Here is an 11,261-nt window from a genome sequence, read left to right on the forward strand (position 1 = left end):
TACATTAATAAGTGTCAAGCTAGCATACAAGTGGCACCCTATGAAACATTGTAAGGGAACAAATAACTATGGATTTTGTGATGAGATTTCTGAGGACACAGAATAGTCATGATGCAGTATAGGTTATAATTGACAGACTAACTAAGTCTGCTCACTTTTTGCCAGTCCGGATGGACTATAGCCTGGAAAGATTGGCCAGATTATACATATGAGATTGTAAAATTGCATGGAGTGCCAGTATCGATTATATCTTATAGAGATCCTTTGTTCACTTCTAGATTCTGGGGTAGTCTTCAGAGAGCCCTAGGAACTAGATTGAACTTCAGCACAGCATTCCACCCACAGACAGATGGCCAACCTGAAAGAGTTATTCAGATATTGGAGGATATGCTACGGGCTTGTGTGATTGAATTTGAAGGTAGTTGGGATACACACTTGCCTTTGATTGAGTTTGCTTATAACAACAGCTACCAATCAAGCATTGGGATGCCTCCATATGAAGCTTTGTATGGCAGAAAGTGCAGAACTCCCCTATGTTGGGATGAAATTGGTGAAAGAAAGATGATTGGGCCAGAAATTGTTCAGCAGACATAGGAAAAGATCAAATTGATCAGAGATAGACTCAAGGCTGCGTCAGACCGTCAGAAGTCCTATGTTGATCTGAAGAGAAGAGATATTGAGTATGCAATGGGTGATAAGGTAGTCCTCAAAGTTTCTCCTTGGAAGAGGATTATGAGATTTAGCAGAAAGGGGAAACTGAGTCCTCGTTTCATCGGATCATATGAGGCTTTGGAAAGAGTGGGTCCTTTGGTATATCGGTTGGCATTACCTCCAGAGCTAGCAAAGATACACAGTGTTTTCCATGTGTCCATGTTAAGAAGGTACAGATCTGACCCATCTCATGTACTATCAGTTGAAGAGATTGAAGTAAACCAAGACCTCTCATATGAGGAAGAACCCATAAAAATTCTGGCTTATGAGGTAAAGTAGCTGAGGAACAAACAGATACACCTGGTTAAAGTGCTGTGGAACCATCATTCAGGCCAGAAAGCTACTTGGGAACGTGAAGAGGATATGAGGAGACAACACCCACAGCTGTTCAGAGACTAATGCCAGGTAAAATTTCGAGACGAAATTTATTTAAGGGGGGGAGAATTGTAACACCCCAAAGTTCGGTAGTGCGTTCTGATTCGGTGACCGATCTTTGTCGGACAGCTAGGATGCCTAGAACTACACTTTGACACGAGGGAGGAGACATAAAATAATGAAATACAAGAAAAGAAAATACAAGAAAAACAAAGGAAAAATAATAGCAAAGAAATGTGATCAAGTTAAGCGAGCCGGGAAACCTAGCGATGGGTGATCGCACCGGGAAGTCACGGCGTGGACCGTTGACTAGCCCTGGACTGCGGGGAACCCTAGAAAACATTTTTTTGACTTAAATAGACCCTTATTGAAGAATAAATATCATTAGGAAGATCAAAGAAAAATTAAATAATTAGTACAAAGAAAAGTGAGAAATCGAAAAACAGACAAAACCCGGTGTTACCGAAAAATCGGGAATGCAACCCGAACAGGGGCATTATGGTCAATCGACATCCCGAATTGTCTTTTGACCTAAATATCCATTAAAAATAAATAATATTACACTTAGAAAATAAAATGAAAAATTAATTTGGTGGTACCTAAAGTAAATAACAAGAATTAAGGGTTAATGTGGAATAAATAAAAGTTAAACTTATAAAATGCTTTTTAATTATGTTAGTGGACCACTAAACATTTTATTAAGTATTAAAAAACCAGGTTCCTTCCACTATATCTCTGCATTTATCTTCTTCTTCAATTAAAACCTCATTTGGCCGAATGAAAAGTTCTCCAAGCTTCATCCATGGCCGCCCATACATAAGCCCTCATGCACCATTAATCAAGCCATATTTCCATGCAAGTGTCTTCATTAAACTTAGTCTACACATCATGGGCAGCATGTAGGAAGCAAGAAAGAGAAGTTTTAGTGAAGATTAAGCAAGTCCCAACAATAGGTAAGTTTGAGTTTTTGAATATTTCTTTGATAAACTTTGTATACATGTTATGGGTGTTGGGTTTGTGAAGAAACTTTTTGAGTTTGAAGAGTTATTGTTGTGTTCATTTTGGACAGCCATGGAGTCATGTATTTGATGAAATAATTGTGCATATAATTGATGAGAAATAATGTTAATCATGGTGATTTAGTAACTTAGTGAATTAATTCATGTTTATATGGTGAATTATGCACTTTGATGGAAATTGGTATATGGGACAGCAATGTGATGTTGAAGAATGGTTTGTGGCAGCTTGTGGACACTTGAGGAATGGTATATATTGAAGGAAGTGTGGGCAGAATATTGACCTAGAAGGATTGATGATATGTATGTAAATTAACATTGTAAAGTGTATGTAAAGTTTGTAATGTTTAGGTGTGTTTGTAATGGTACTTAGAAATTGTAATTGTGAATGATATTTGGTGTGTTGAGGATGATTGGAATCTGCCCAAAATAATGCTAATGTAATGTAGAAAATGCTTTTGGTAATGTGCCAAAACAGTTTGGTAGGTAAGTAAACAAATGACAAAGGTAAATGTGTGTTTGAAGTTGGGGTGTGAAATGCATATTGAGGGCAGTGTATATTTTAGCCTATAACCTTGAATGTGTAACCTCAATTGGTATGAGACCAATTTGAGGTGAAACTAGACACAAAATGTGCCAACTTTCATTGAGAAACCATGCCAAAATTCTGCTTGCAAGGTGACCTAAAAAAATGACCAATTCGGATTAGGTGCAATTAGGACCTGAAAAATGACCAATTGGGCAGCAGTGAGTGTTTAGGCCATAACTCACTCAAACCAGGTCCAATTGACCTGAAATTTTGACCAAGAATAGTTAAGACCCATACCTACAAGTCTTATGAAGACACCAAAGCCCAGAAATGACCATAAGCAAGTCAAACAACTTGCACAAGTTCGGGTCTAAAAACTGGCCGAACCAGAATTGACCAATTTGACCTAAAATTGACCTAAAATGGTACCACTTGACCAGCAATAGTGTAATGACCATAACTTGGTCTACTTAACTCGGATTGACCTGAAATTTTGCACCGCGTGCAATAAGACCTAGATCTACAAGTTTGTAGTTTCGACCGAGACCGAAAACCGAGGAACTAGATCGTCGGTTAGGTCAAACCAGTGTTCAAATCAGAATTGGCATTAAAATGCACTAAACAAGGAAATGACTTTGGTAAAACGTACCAAACCTAAAACCCTATCGAATGTGACATATTAACGACACTAAAACCTAATTTACCTAAAACACAATGAGGGTCGGTATATTAGGTGATTAAGTGAATAATTGAGTTTAGTGCATTATTTACCAAACACCATCGATAGAGACAGTTTAAATTAGTACTGAAACACTTCAAATTATGTTTCTCAGTTAACAAGGACTCAGCAAAAGGGAAGGAAACACTGAGTCGGATCGTGAGACAGTCATCAGAGGTTTGTGCACAACTAGTTTTTAACTGATTTTGTTTTGAATATTTCATATGATTAAATGATATATTTTTCTTATGAATTATGTTTAACAAGCATTGGATTTAATTCCATGATTATTGAAAATTGTTATTGTATGTATGAATTTGGCTTTGTGAAATGGTATTTCCATAAGTATTAAGCATTGTTATGGATTAAGTAAATTATGTTTTGGAAAATTGTGATAGAATATGTTTTGAATTGTGATGGTAATATTCATGGAAAAAATGAAAACTTTATTATTTGAATTGTGATGAGCATAAAAATTATTGGATATTGGAATTGACTTTGAATCGAATTATATTGTGATTTATGCTCGCTAAAAGGATTGTGATATTGTTTTATATCTCACTATAGATGCTTGACTAGGTTATTACCGTCTCTCTCATTTGTTGAGAAGACAATGGAGTGAGTTGTGTTTTGATTACCATGGTGCGTGCAAAGCTTAGATTTTCCTCGATTTGAGGTTAGATCTAAGTTTATTTTATCGTTATGGCCCTTGCGGAAGATTCATTATTGTGATGGATCGTGCACGATGATTCGACCTCCCGACCATAGGGAGTTAGAATCGGTCGACCCCGACCATAGGGAGTTAGAATCACATCGAATATGGCCCTTCGGATTAGTCTTGCATAGTTAGTGAGATAAAGTTTGATTTTGAGATACAACATGGTTTTGAGATACATAATGATTTTTGAGATACGTAATGGCTTTTGAATGGTGATTTCAATTATGGTTTATGTATAATTGATTTTGTTGGAATTACTTAAATGGATAGTCAAGATTTGACAAATTGAATTTTGTGCTCCAAGTCATTTATACAAATGATTTACATTAGTGGCAATCAATATTTTGAGTTGTGAAATTTGATGAGTATTCAGATTCCCAAATTATTTACTGTAAAATTTGTCAATGTATATTGTATTATGTTTTAAATTATAGTTGTGCACCACTGAGTTCACCACTCAGCGATAGCTTTGCATCTTTATCGCAGTAAGAAGAGCATAGAGCGATGATTAAGTTGCTTTGAGGATACATTCAGATCAGCTCCAGGTATATCATAGATATACCCATGTACATAGGTTTTGATGCAAGCATGTAATAATATGTATGTAAATTATTTGAGCAGTTGTATAGAAACTCTTGTAAAATATTTTGGTATGTAATTAAATGTAAATTATCGTGAATGTAAATCTGAGATTTCACTTACTTAAATAGTTTTGTATTATATTTCTTGTATCTCAGTCTTTGAAAAATCACTATGGATTTGAATTGAGAAATATGTTGTGTTGAGAAATATATTGGAGTTGAAATTTGCAAATACATATTGAAGTGCTTTTTACGTGTTTTCTCAAGAACTGCTTTATCCAAAATACGATGGCACTCTGCCAAAATTTTACAGAACTCCAATTAAGTCAAATGTGTCGCTTTATCACTTGATTCAAAAGGTTTTTAACACTGTAAATAGTGCTCACCATCAGAAAAGATATAAGAAAAGTTTTGAAAATCCCTTGTAGTGTATTTAATGGGTTATCGATGAGACGGAGTTGGTAATTCATTAGGTATACTACGGGATCATGTTATGCCTTACAGAGGGTAGGGTGTGACATAACAATACCTTCAAAGAAAGAAATTGTGAACCACTGACTGGTCGTCTTCAATAATCTTCCAAATGCACTGGAATCCATCAATTTAAAGGATAGAGGAGGGCACTCTAACCAGCTTTATTTTCACCGCATCATGGATTTCTTTTCGTTATGGCGTGGAAACACGGGAGAGATTTTCAGATCGTGATCATCGTGGGAATAAATCTAAATAGATTAGGCTTCGTGCACCACCCCGCCGGAAACCATGAAAAGCAGAGCCCTTGAAAGTGGTCGTAGCTTTGGCCCCACCAAACACATCACTAAGGGTAGAGCCATCATCTTTAACAACTTCTTTTGAGTTCTTTCTGGATCTTCTAGCTAAAGTAGAGAGATGAAAAATCTGGTCTCTTTCTATCGCCTCCTTTAGCCATTTGATATGGGATTCTGTTTCGGATAATTTCAATGTCGCAGACCAAATGAAATTCCGCTTCTTTGATCTTTGAAAATCGATCCCACAACATATTTATCCAAAGTTTGAGGTCCCCTTAAGTCGTTTCAATTTAGAAAAGAAACTATAACTGGGATCCCTGTGCCTATTGTTTCCAAGAGGTAGACACCACCTCCAAAAAGAGTCGTATTCAAGCCAAAATCTCTCTTTTAAAACAAATTAAAGGCGCGCTTTTAAGGCCAATTTTGATCAAGAGTGGGCAATGATCTAATTTGAGTCGTGGAAGTGCTCCACTCGTATATTAGGAAAGATGGACAACCATTTGCTATTTATAAAACTCTATCTAGTCTTGACCAGATAGAAAGAGTATTATTACACCACTGAACCCACTTTTAACAAATCCCACATCCATTAAGCCACAATCGCTCACAAATTAGCTTCATTAAATACCCTCTTCGCTATGCTATGCAAGAGTAGCCCTCCCGCTTATCTTCCTGACAAAACAAAGATTAAAATATCTTTTAAGAGGTTTTTTGGGGAAGAGCAATTAGAGTCATTTTTCTAAATTCATCCCACTGTCTCGCTATCAATAGCTTAACGACTTGCGTGAACAAAAAGGGGGCGCACTGAGTATTTGAAGATTTGATCTTAGCATTGGTAGAAATGAATTGAATTGGGCATTGGCTTCAATCATAGATGTGTCAAGGATATCTTCTCTCCAAAAGACCAAGATATTGGCAGGGGATTCATCCGAGATGCTCGACATTCATCCATCCATACGCAATCTCCGCTTCAATTTTGATACATAGTTGGACCTTCTAACCATTGGTTTCAGGATGACAACCAAAGACTAAAGCTCGGTCCGAGCAAGATCTTCGAGATGTCTACGCGTGGGGCCATTGCTGACGCCCCTTGCATTCCAAACAATTGCAATTGTGGAAATTTTGGAAATAGAGTGGGGTGGGGCTTAGCCCCAAGTTTGGATTGTGCCCTAGTAGTCGCGCTCTTATCTTACCTGTGTGCTTCGTTTGCCTTGTTCGGAGGCTCCGGTTTCAAATCTTTCTCAAAGATAGATGATTGTGGGTCCTGAGGAGCTATTGGATTCTTCATCATGATTATTGGAATGAAGAGGCTTTGAGGACCTTCCTTCTAAGGAGAAAGCGCGAACTTGTCTCTGTATGGCAACCACTAAAAAAGAGGGTTAACCATTGGTTCATTGGATTCAGTAGGATGGATCCAAAGGCATGATCCGTAGAGGGTCTTGATTATTAACAAAATTTATGTAGGATAACCTACCTCTTCCCCTGTCCCCGTGAGGGAGAGCTACCGCCGTATTATAGGTCACGTTAACCAAAGGCGATTTTCCAATAGCTAAATACTCCGATTTTTGAAGAACAGAGCTTGGGGATTATTATATGGTTCAAGCTCTTCGCCCCGAGGACCATCTTCAATGGTTTGCATGTCGTAAGAAGAACATCTAAATCACGAAGGCTAACTTCAATGGTAGCACTCGACTTACTTTAAAGCTTCGGATTGGTTGGGTCATTAGCATGAAAAAACCGAGCATTATTTGTAGCTTCAGCCACACCAAAGATTCACCTCAAGAGGTGCATTTTGAACAATAGCCGCATTATCGCAGCAGCATCGTTTGATGGTAGGTGCCGACCGTATTGGTAGCATTGGTTCTGGAACATAGGCCATTCTCGTGACGGGTTGACACTAGGTTTTTACTCGATTCGCCACTTTGCATTCGTGGATCGCATGACTTTGTCGCCCGCAATACGTGCGTAACTTAGGTATTCAAAAAGAAACAATTTATTGCTAGTGATCCATATAAAGTAGATCCAATCCAAACACGATTTGGGAGGTTTTCTGAGAAGACCAACTTCTACACAAACCCTAGCTACGTTGGGGCGTGAGACAAGCTTCAGAGGACCATCAAGGATCAGGCCAATTCGAAAGTAGAGACGATAGAAAATAGGCAAAACTCAAAGAAGAAGACAATAGGCGGATGGGGTCGCGATACCCAACCAAATAGGGGCATGCATTGGATTGCCATTGCGGAGACGGAAATCATGGCTCCTACCTAAACATCAATCCTTCAATCAACAACTTCTCTTTGTTTTTAGTGCATATTTTCATTGTTCGAGAGCTTGATGAAGACGTGCCTTGGATCTAACAGAGTGATCGAAAGATCTCCTTGGTACGCCGCCTACGAGCGAACTCTCGAACGACAAGTAGAAGAGGGCCTCGAGGAAACGTCCTACCAAGCAATATCGAGATTTTTCGCAATAAAAATTGCCTCAAAATCAAATATATTGCACTCGTCGGCCGATTTAGGACGACTAGCCACAACCGCCACAGAGTTCTTCTGAGCGATCTCCGTAGGAGCCGCTAACGGACGCCACCGGCGTAGAAGACGAGGGGAAGGCTTTATCAACCCATTCCTCGTCGAAATCCATTCGCCATTTATTTAATTAAGAGTAATCACGAAAAGAAGAAAAGAATCGCAGCAAGCCCTATGTGTCACGAAAGGCAATGTAATAGTTGAGTTTTTGGTGGGGTGGAGGGCTTTGGGGATGCATTATAGCACGTGCCGTGACTACGTTTTCCGCTTGTTGATGCTGCATATCGCATGCTTGTTATATTTGTTTATATAGTTATAACAAACACTAAGTGCCTATCAATTAGTTCCAAGAAAGCGGCCGGGTGTACACTATACTTTCATTCAAATCTTAATATTTAACTAATCGGTATCAAACAAGCTAGGGATTCGCGCTTGATTGCCCGCGAAAGCCGTAGCCCTTTAATTGCTTAGAAGAACGGGCCTTATTTAGTAAAAGCCTTTTCTTGCTTGATGCTTTCCTATCTCGCCCCGTGAATCCACCTATGAGATTGCTTGCACCACTTTGGATTAAAGAAGATCGCCATAGAATCGAAGAAAGGAATGGGGACATAGCGAGAGACTCTTGATTCACGCTCTACATTTTGAGAAAGTGGAATAATAAAGGCCGTAGTACCGCACGCCAGAATAACAACAACAAAGAGGCCGATTTGAGAATGTTTGGAGAGGCTCACTGGCTAGACCCATCGCACCACAAACAAAAGCCTTTACTAAGAAAGGTGGCCTCGTAAAAGCTTGTCAAAAGACTTGACCCAAGAGTCGACCCAAGCAAGGGCATTTCGGCAGCTTGGTCCAAGACCAGTTGGGGACTTTCCCAAAGCTCCTTTCGACCTCACCCGCAACAAAGACCGATACAAAGAAGGGGACCAGACTGGGGAGGAGGAGAGGAATATAGTAAATGGATTCATTCACAGATGAGCCCTTGCCTATACCAGAGAGACTTGTGAGAGATAACGAGGCCAGGGAAGAGACCCATTCTTTATAAGAGAACGGAATACGAAATGGACCGATACGCTGCTTTGGACCGACAGATAAAGACAAAAGAGCTACTACAGAGCGGCAGATTCCTCCTCTCTCCTCTTCGCTTCTTCGATGAATTCGCTATTGTTGAAAGTTCACTTCAATATCAGAAAAGACTTTTCGATAAACTAGCATCTCGCATCTCGATTCACTAGCACAACCCTTCTTCCGCTTGGACCAAGCCTTGAGGAGACTGGCTAGGAAAGAAAGAAAGAAAGACTATCATTAAAGGAGGGGCAGATGTTACTATACTAAAAAAGAATGCCCTTTTGAGAACCTTTATCACATACCTAGACCCAGAAGAGAGCAGAGCCTCGGCTCACGTTTTCACTAAAAGAATCAAGCCATTGCGAGCCTTTTCATCATGGAAGGACCAGACCAACCAAGAGATTGGATTAGATGAAGGGGAGAGAGAACTACTATTGAAAGAACGCGAACCGCTACTCCTCACTCCTCATGAATAGAATCTTCATCAAATGTAATCCACAAAGAATCGATGAACTGAGCCCAAGCCCACCTGCTACTGATGATGAAAATCCTCCCACTGAAAGAAGTGGAATAAGCAAGCAACCAATCTCCTTGACTCGGCAAAGAAAGAAAGGAATGAACGGGATTCACACCGGCAACTCCCAAAACCAGATTTGATCACTGAGAGCCCGCAAGAAGGGCAGGAGCTTTTTAAACCGAGGCTGGGGGAGATATTAACACGTATATTTACAGAAATCGGAATGAATAAGCCCATTCCCTAAACGGATAGACAGAGACGACGTAAGTCGACCGATGGAAGTCGAAATCGTCACATTATGACAAACCAAAACACGGTATAGATAACATTGGATTCATTCATTCCTATATCTTTGAATCGGTCTCAAGTCCGAGGTCATAGCATCCTTGCTTAAAATAGTTCCTCTCCTCCGCCCCGCCTAGTAGCTCAGTCGGGCATGCCCTTGATTCTATTCTTTCTCGCCCATGAACCCCGTCACGGCCGGTACTTGAAAGACTTCTCCCCTCGTGACGCTCCCAAACCGATCGCTATCATTTTCTTGCTTTCTTGTTGTCTTGAATTTTTATAGAACGGCTTTATATCGTATAGTTGGTAGGATGAAGCATTAGTGGATATAGCAAGTGTGCCGGGATGCGGCTCGGGCGTAGTAGGTCCGACGCCTAGCATGAAACAAATTTTCTCTGGTATGGTAGCGCACTATACCTTAGTATAGTATCTCTCTAGCTTCCACTATATAAAACGTAGTTAGCAGAGAGGTAAGTCTGTCTCTCTCGCAGAAAGGGCGACTTTGGCATCGGCTCTCGTTAGGTAATTACCGAGGCGAAGCAGCCTCTCTAAGTCGCTTTCCCCACCATCTTATCGACTAGTCTAATAAACTTTCACTTGAACTTCCAAGACTCGGATTTTTTTTTTTGTGGTAACGCTCTTCTAGAATTACGCTTAACGCCCTTTTATGGCTTTCTCGACGGCGCTAGGTCGTAGTGGGCTCCGGACATTACTACCACGGCTACTATCGACTGAGCCCAAAGAAAGAAAAGAACGGACTAAAGCGAAGAGTTCATTGGCCATACATAGTGAAGGGGATGGGGTCAACCTCTTTCATGACCCATGGCCCAGGTGTCACTTGGTTAGCATTTCTAGAACAAATTGAGTAGGGTTGGTTTTTCGACAGGAAACAGGGAGTTGGCTGTAGTTGAGACACGTTTTTCGGATGGACGATATGGATTTTTTCGAGATGGTTAACTACTTTTTAACCGTGAGAGGGAGGTCATTCGAACTCCATTGCTCCGTAATCCGGAAGTTCCCCACGCCGATCCCATTTTTTGAGCAAGTTTGGGTGTGAGAAGGGAAGGGGCGAAGCCGGTATTTATTCGTAGGGTGGATTTCTCTACATTTCCATTAGCGTAAATAGCTTGCGTGAAGAGACCACCCATGGACATTGACGTTAACTCGTTCTTTTCATTTACTATACCCATAAGTTTCAACAAGCGTGAATCAATCATACGTGTCAACGATAGAGTGTGAGCGTCCGAGGGTAATTGAAGGACTAAGTCCGAAAGCAGAATGAGACTCTTGGTAATCGTAGGCTTTAAAGAATACGGTCTAAAAGAAAGATTAGAGCCCCGCCCAAGATGGATAAGCTTCAAGTCTCTTTATATAATAAATTAATGATTTGCGAGCACTTGGATTAGGAAAAATTATTCTCTGCCTCATGGGGAACCACCCACCCCACTAGGATA

The sequence above is a fragment of the Hevea brasiliensis genome, chromosome 5 (assembly GCF_030052815.1).
Source record: "Hevea brasiliensis isolate MT/VB/25A 57/8 chromosome 5, ASM3005281v1, whole genome shotgun sequence".
Lineage (NCBI taxonomy): Eukaryota > Viridiplantae > Streptophyta > Magnoliopsida > Malpighiales > Euphorbiaceae > Hevea > Hevea brasiliensis.